The sequence below is a fragment of the Blennius ocellaris genome (assembly GCF_963422515.1).
Source record: "Blennius ocellaris genome assembly, chromosome: 4".
NCBI lineage: Eukaryota > Metazoa > Chordata > Actinopteri > Blenniiformes > Blenniidae > Blennius > Blennius ocellaris.
The window spans coordinates 10,298,601-10,307,427 of NC_137653.1; the positions used below are offsets into that span (position 1 = coordinate 10,298,601).

Here is an 8,827-nt window from a genome sequence, read left to right on the forward strand (position 1 = left end):
ACATGATTGTCCTTACAACGCTGACAAATTGATATAATGATTAGCACTTATACAAGTAGGCACCGTATCAAAGTGTCTCACAGTGAACACCGCTACCTTTTACACTGTTAATGAGGCATAATTAAAGGAATTGCTGCAGGAACTTTACAATGAGCAATAATGAAATGTGCCACGATCTGGCGGGATTATAATTGTGGCAACGCTGCATGTTAAACCCAATTCTTTAGCTAAAGGAACTGCATTTCACCTTCAAATTATTAACACCCACTGCCAAAGACACACAGATATATACGTCCTTACTGTATTTAGAGTTCAGCTCAGGATCTCCAGCCAAGTCAGATCAGGTGTCTCACAGATAAAAGCACATTATCGCAGGAGAATCAGCAGCAGAAACGGCTCTGGCTCTCGACAGCGCTGACATTAGTTTTGCCTAAGTAGTAGAAGCGAGTACATTCCATTCTGTGCATCAGGAAAACAGCAGTTTCAGGAGTGTTGAGGTCTGTCACTGTCTTCAGCTCATTCTCTTTTCTTCGCCATCACGCTTGCTCGGTCCCCTTCCAATCTGTAGGCACGAGCAGGTTTGTTTTCTTAATGGCTTTCATGAAAACGGCCAGAAGTATTTCGACTGCCCCCTTTCTTTTTCTGAATGAAGCACAAGCACAACACTAAAACAGAAAACCTTGCTGGCTGCTTCTGGCTCTCTACCACTCACTCTTCTGCTATCATGTACGCAGTTCGCACCGCTCCCTTCTCTTCCAACCCTCCCTTTTTGTGTGGATTCTCTCTCTTGCATATCTTGTTGGCTCTATGCTTCTGCGAAACAATATAATTGCAATGACAGCCAAACCAGGGCATGAAAGAAGCCCAGCGGTTTGGAGGGCTGCATGGATCAGCTGCTCCGTCACTAAATACAACAGCAGGACTTGGTAACGAGAGCCTACAGTAAATACATTTATGCGCTCAACGCTTCAGTTTAGGTTCATTCCATTTTTGCAAAACACACGGCGTGCATCCGGTGGCAGGCAAAAGACACAGACCCGAGCACACTATAGTCACATTCATCGCTCTCCATTTTATGGAAATATCCAGAGACATTATCTGTTGCCTGTCCCTGGTTAAACTGAAGAAGCTTAAAAGTACTGACAGCTGCTGGTGAAACAGAGGACTGCTGCACCGGTCAAAATAAAGCAATGTAACGAGAGGTTTTTTGAAGTGAAGATAGTGGAGGGAAATAATCATAGCAGCTCATTAGCAAGGAAAAACCTTAATCCCCCCAAGAAAACATTTGCATGTTCTCCCTGCAGCCCCCTGACTGCAAACAGCAGCTGAAAGACGCAGAGGAAAAGAGGCAGTCAAAAGTTCAGCATCAAAGGAAATGCCAACTGGGAACTCACACAAAGTGGCAGCGATGTCTGTTTCGTAGGTAACTAAGTTCTTAGGCAGACAGTATCTGGCCAGGTTTCTTTATAATATGCCTTATTCTTCTTCTTTACTTATTTATTAACTTCTTTTTCTGAACATACTCATACTGCACAATATAAAAGACAAATTATCTTGAATCTTTATTCTTTCAAAAATGTTGTAGCCTTGTTGGGCAGTATTCTAGCTTGCCCATATTTGACAACCAAGACCAGACAATAGATCAATATGTTAATCAGTAGAGTTCATTTTTGGGCTACAAATATGAACAAGATGACAAATGAAGTCACTCAACACGCAGTATCTGTATGATTATGCACAGACCATCCATCCATCTTCTTTCTCACTTAGTCCACAATGGGTTGCAGTGCTCAGATCAGTAGTAATATTTTGTGAAGCATGTTTACCAATTTGTAAATTTCCCAATGCATCAAAACATATGGGTGTGTAACGTTTTTGGTGCACCTAAGTACACGAAGACACACTGCAGCAGAACATAACACTGTCATTTTCTAGCTCTGATGTGGTTGCGTCGACTTGTGCATTAAATTTTACCATTTTCAGGTGAGCCCACATTTGCAGCAGTCTTCATACTATGTCGGTAAATCAATCATCAATACACATTTCAAAGCAATAGCATTATTCTTACAGTTTTCAAATTGTACTTCAAGCATTTTTTTTTTCCTAATCAGCAGCTAGGATTGCCGCGGCTACGTTTTTTTTAATCCTACATCTGCAATGGCTATCATTAATTTCTAACTTTTAGTGGAGTAATTGCTTCATAGCCATCATGAATTTCATCCCTGCTGTACATTGCAAATCAGTAAATGCAGCAGACTTGAGGCCCAAAGCTATTGAAATTGCTTTAAATGAGTAAATGTAAATGTGAAAATGAGCAACAAAAGGACTGACCAGTACAAGGGGCAAGAACAATAACTACAAATAGACGAAACAGACAACTGTGTTTTCTATTGCGTGTGAGTTGAGGACAAAAGATAGTAATATTCTACAACGCCGGTGTAAAGAGTATAGGTGGAGAGAACGTTTCACTGACAGCACACCAGTGACCAGAAATATAGTGGATCCATCACCTGTGGAGCCAAGAAAAGGAACAGAAAGTGCACAAACTCTTGGCACCAGCAATGTTTAGAGAGAACAGACCACTGGTGAGGCTAACTAGTTCATTATAATGTTCAAACGAAAGAAGTCGTTTCATCAGGTGAAGCATGCATGTAATCATCAAACACGCCCAGGAAAGGTTTTCAGGTTCTGAAGGTCAAATGGAAATACTAGACAATCCTCCAACATGACCAGGGGCCGATCTTAACGCGGTCTTTCTGCAGAACGAGTGCAAGGCTCACTAGTCCACTCGACGAGTGGCGGGAAAAAATTAAGATCTATCCCTGATGACAGTTTTCTAATGTTTAATTCCCATGGGACTACACTTTAAAAATCCCTAGTTTGAATAAGGGATAATTATGGCAAGTCAGCCAAATGATCAAGCATACAGTCCCCGATTGGTTGGCATCAGAAATATCGAAGGAGTCATATTATACAGCTTTTAAGAGACTTGCACGTGGTCTCGTTGGTCCACAAATGTTACGTTCAAAGTTTATTGGCCGAGATTGTGTCTTTCCTAGATTTTCAGCCATTTGAGCATTGGATCATAAGTGCTGCATTCAGAATCTGCTGTGCCTGTGTGAGCTGGACTGGCTCCGCCCACACAGACCCATTGTATAGGATGTATCATGAATATAAACAGTCACATCGTCACTCCACCTGATCAAGCACACCTGCATTAATTCCAAGCATTTTACTTTTAACTAATGCAGAACAACAGCTACTACTATCAGTGATGATATCATTTACCCAGAAACACTGTCATCTTATGTCTGCGAAGATAACGCAGATCATCACGACATTGACTCGGCAAGATCTACATCCACTTGGTTGAACATAAGGGCTTTAGGGAGTTTATTAAGCCTGAATTTACCATGGCAAGACACAAACTCCAAACTACAATGTGGCACAAAAGTGCCTTGTACTTCGCGGCATTAAATCCAACATAGCTGTTGAAGACTGTGATTAAAGGTGTTAAACAGGCTCTACAACATTGTTCTTGACAATGTTTAAAATAATTAATGAATTGAGCTAAATCTTGATCGTTTTTTGATCTTTGTCATATTTTTAATTAATTGATGAGCCTTAATTGAGACTTGATTTACATGACAGAGAAAATAGTTGCCGGGAAAATGCCAATGTATTTCAAAGGGAAATGTACTTTTCAAAGCATGAGCTTCAATCATAAAACATGTCCTATAAAGATAAGGGCCTGTTACATTTTTGTTACTAGTTTACGTCAGAGAAGTAAATGTTAGATTTGATTTTTGAAATGCAAAGCAATTGCAGGCAAAGTGGTTCGTGTTTACACGTCTCACTGGGCTCATATGGGTAGTGAATATTTAAAGAGTTTTTAAATGTATTAGTAGATTTCACTTCAAATTGATTAGTCAGAATAGCTGCAACATTGCCACAACCACCTCGACACAGTTGAGATCTGTGGACTGAATAAGTCTAACTACAGGGAGTGGACAAAAGGTGTGACGGATCCCACCTCACAACTTGTTTTGGTTTTTTTTTATTTTACTTTTCTATGGTACGAAAGGAAAGCAACTAATGACTCTGCAATCCTTAAATGGCTTTGGAAAAAGGGTTTGTCTCAGGTTGACCACATGACTGGGATAAAGACGGATGGCATGCACTAATGCCACCTAATGCTTCAAAACCAGTCCAGCCATTTCTTTTGCACTTGAGCAGTCAGGTAGTGTCCTTCTCAGGCTGGCAGGAGACGGAGTTGCATTAACGGAAGAAGAAAGGGGAGGAGTCAAACAAGGATCAGGAGCCTGAGATACCACCGTTGAGCCATTTGTGAACCCAGGCAAGGTGCTAGCGTTTATACATGCAGCATCAGGCTAAGTTATAGCCTTTAGAAAACACCTGCCAAACCTATCATTTAAAGCACAACTTTGAACGGAGAAGAACACTTTCTACTTCGCTTATGATTCCTCATGAGTTCAGTGAGCTCCATTATCAGCGTAATCTTTAAATGAAGCTACAAGTGTCTTTGGCCACGTCCGAAAATGTGGACAACACGACTTGTTTATGTCATACATTTCCACTTGTGACAAACTTTTAGTCGGGTTTTCTCTTCACACTTGTGCAGAAAGCACCCTGGCGTTGCAGAACCAACACTGAAGTCAGTCAGACTGATCTACCCAATCTGCAGCCAGACTTACAGCCATGCAACCAGTCACCTCCCTTCTGATCAATAATTTACATCAAAGCAAGCTGAGGCGGGCGGTAGTTGGAAAAACTGAAGAATGACAAAAGCTGAGAGGGGAAGACGTGTTGACAAAAAGCAGCTGGGAAAAGGCAGAAAACAGGAAAAGAAGAAGGAGCACGTAAAAGATGGAGAGAGAAACAGAAGCAGGAGCGGTTAAGAGAAAAGACAGAAGCAGCAGCAGCAGCACCACGCTCGGTGCTCTGGCAGAGATCTATAAATAGCTCTTCAAATCTCTCTAGAAAAAGCCACTCTTCTACTTATGCTGCTGCAAACACAGATCCAGACAGAAGCAGATATGGATACCTGGCTGACAAATAAACAGACTACATCTTATTAAATAACAGCTGCCTATTTCCATTACATCAGTCCTAAAAATACTGTATTAAAAACTCGTCAACACTGGCCATCTTGTGGTGCATAAATATTTGATTGAAGAATGTGAATACAGTAAAAGCAAGCGGACTACCCCCGACACACAGTATCGCGTGTTCTTCTGGTGCATGGGGAAGAAAAAAAAAAACCAACCCTGATTCTATTCATACATATTAACAACCAGAAAAAAAAAACATCTTTTGTCATTTTTAGAATAGACAAAAGTTGGACTTTCTGATTGCAATACACTTAATTATCAATCTAATGGGGTCTCAGAAGCGACACAAACTTTCCAGAGATGTGTGAAAAATCCCCAAGCTGCAGGGTGCAAGGGGGTAAATATGGTGAACAGGAGGCAGGATACTTCATCTTTTTTTTTTATTGGTGGCCTTAGCAACAGTAGACTGTTGATTCAATGACTCACCCCCACCAGATCTTACTATGGATAAGCCTTTTCTCAATGATACAGCCCTCACACCAGCAATCCGATTCAGTGTTGCTGAGAAACGACATACAGCTTCATGCATCATTTGGAAGAAGCACACGGCTATAATGCAGATGGACGACTCCAAAAAAAAGCAGAGTCAACGAAGGCTTTAAACAAGAAAAAAAAAGAAGAAAAAAAAAACATGCTCTTGCAGGACCTGCCTCCTTGAGTCCTCATCGATTTCACTCAAGTCTGCAAACAGGGAGTGACGAATTGTGATATTTTCATGACAATCTCAACATCAATTGCGACTGTGTTAGCAGTGCCTGTCTGTTGATGGCAAATCCCAGGATCACATGACTAGCCAATGCCAGCTCTCTCACACACACACATACATACATATACATACACACTTCCCAGAGCAGATGTTTGAATCACAGCTGGGCTCGCCTGTGCAGTCATCCCAACGTGTGTGTCACAACAGTGTTGCTGCCTATTTTCATTTTGAGTGTGGGAAAAGTGGAGGTAAAGGCATGATGAATAACATCACCTTAGTTTGGAGTGTGACACTACAGACACGGAGACCTGCCGAACACAATGATCACCTTGAAACAATGCCAACAAGATTACACTGTGGTGTAACTATATGTGGACAAGTATCTAAATGGGGTAACTTCCACGAGCCACCATCATTCAATCATTCATAGCCATGTCACTTCTTGACCATTTAACAACACATCTATATCTTGTTTAGTGGAGTTACCGACCAATCAGTGAACGCATGCACTCACACAAACCAGGTTACAATGCCATAAATAACACTGTGTAGTCACCACTCGATGATTCGCTGCAAACATTTCATCTGATTAATTTGAGCAAACCATCACTTCATTCATACAACTTCCATCAAAGGCTCTCTCAGTTGCGATCGGGACGATAAAATGTTAACATGGCCATGTCGTGTTTGAGTGTATGTGTGTGTGTGTGTGTATATATGTGTGTGTGTGTGTGTGTGTGTGTGTGTGTGTGTGTGTGTCATGGAGAAGGCGGACTTTAAAGATGGTGCTTAACGTTGCGCTTCATATCTGACTACTGATAGCAGCCCATCGATTTCAAGTTATCTCAGCTCGTCGCGGCGGTGCGGCTTACCGTCTCGGTGGCCGTGCGTCCGGGGGGCTCCTTCAAGTTGTGTCTGTCGAGAGCAGATGGCAGTGCGGTCAGAGTCGTGGCCGTGCAGCTGACTGGAGATATTAGCCCGCACACACACACACTCACACTCACACACATACATACACACACACCAACAATAGCTAGCTCGCGGTATTAGCTGCCTTCCTCCAGCGGAGAGGCGCGCTGAAGTTGGCTTCCGAATCGACGCTTCCGCTTCAACGGTAAAGCGAAAACTTAACTTTAAGTTGCAAGCAACAGATTCGCCGCTTGTTAAAAAGTTTATACTGCGAAACCACAAAAGATGTTCAGAGTCAAGCTTTGATAGTAAATTATGTTTACATGATAAAAATCAACTGAGGCATTTTTTGTTTGTTTGTTTTGTTTTGCAACATGTAACCTTCCTCTATAGTTGAGACTTTCCAAATGCATACTGGTTTATCCCTGGAGACACACAATCACAGTCCTTAATTTTATACACGTCGCCTTCTACTTTAGAGAATGTAAACTATTACACTTTACATTTCACTGGATTTACAAAAGGCCAGGCATAGCGTGAATACCCATTAAACTGAACACTGAATATTTATATATTTAATTATTACTGCTTGAATTTTTCCATCTGGTTCTCCTTTGTGTGTGTGTGTGTGTATATATATATATATATATATATATATATATATATATATATATATATATATATTCTCTTGTGTGCCACTATCCTGTGGAGCTGTTGTGACTGAATTTCCCTAGGTGGGAACAACAAAGTCTGATCTTATCTGAACTCAAATGGGTCAAATCTGGACAGATACATTTCAGAAAGTCAATTAATTATTTAAAGCATGTTTGAACAAAAAGACCAACCTGGGCCGTTCATTCTGTGTAGTAAACAATAATACTCCTTGATGATCCCTTCCAGACTGTAGAGCTGGTTTACAAGAGATCAAAACTAATTCTTTCTTTTCTGTGTCTGAAGTAGGCAGAATGAGACTTTCACTAAACAGAGACTGTCTTTAGATTAATCTGTGGTCTGTTTTTGGATTATAGAGATCTAAGAATAAGTGTTTTTAATCTGGACTTAATTCAGTGGCGTTAATCAAATTGCAGTGTCTCAGTCTGAGAATGTCCAGTCTAGATTTGTCAAATCTAATTCTTCTGGTTTTGATGTAAAGAGTTTTAGTCTGTAAACCAAATAAGTTACTCCCGATATGAAACAATAACAGTAGTTTCCTTAAAAGCATTTTAATAAGTGAAATAAATGTTTCAGGAGTCAGTGGAAACAATTTTGTATGCAGATTTGGCATGAACTATTTTACGACAGATTAAAAAAAAAAGTTTTACCCTCTCATCCAAATAACTAACTACGATTCGGAAGCTAACTTCATCGTCGTCCGCGAGTATAATTAGCCACCTTCAGTGCTAGCCATGTAGCTAACGCTAGCTCGCTAGTTAGCCTTTTCTTTTCTGTGTACACGAGCAACCAAGCCTCAACAAACCCCAGCGATTGTATCACCACCGTCTCGCCGGCGAGGCATTGCACCGCTGGAGCAAAACGTACCTTGTGATAAAACAGACAGCGGCGCTGGAACAGGTAGCCGCTGCGGTTAGCCAGCTCCGCGAATGACTTACCGATGCTAATATAATGGTGATGGTTCACTGACTGTCAAAACAGCGCCCTGCGCGTGCAGAGCGGCGTGAACGGTAACGTCAGGTAGAGAGCGGCGGCGGACGGCGGTGCGCGAGTCTGTGACGGGAGTCCTTCTAAATAACAACCAAACCGCCAAATAATAGAAGCACAAGAAAAGAGGAAAAAAAAAAAAAAAAAGAAGAAGCAAAATGCTATACCCCCTTCTGTGCTCCGGCTTTTGTGCGTGTGCGTGTGAGTGTGTTTGACCGAACGACAGTTTACGTCAGCGTCGGACGGAGACGGCCAGGGTGCCTATTTTAGAGCCATGTGGTGCACCTGCACGTTATTCACACACAACCAGGGTCACCAAAAGAGTCTATATATATATATATATATATATATATATATATATATATATATATATATATATATATATATATATATATATATATATATATATATATATATATAT

General features: G+C 41.1%; 1 protein-coding gene across 9 annotated transcripts in view; it reads right to left on the reverse strand.

Moving 5' to 3' along the window:
* The window catches only part of r3hdm2 (R3H domain containing 2), a 53,240-nt gene extending 44,668 nt beyond the window's left edge, over positions 1–8,572 (reverse strand). For 6 of the 9 annotated variants that reach the window (XM_080495691.1, XM_080495689.1, XM_080495684.1 and 3 more), the window contains exons 1-2: positions 8,287–8,572; positions 6,711–6,753 (exon numbers count right to left, since the gene is read on the reverse strand). The gene's annotated coding sequence lies outside the window, so the exon portion shown is untranslated. Of the gene's footprint in view, positions 1–6,710; positions 6,837–8,286 lie in introns of those variants that run through there. The other 3 variants (XM_080495686.1, XM_080495688.1, XM_080495685.1) reach the window with 3 other exon arrangements.
* Positions 8,573–8,827: the final 255 nt, after the last annotated feature.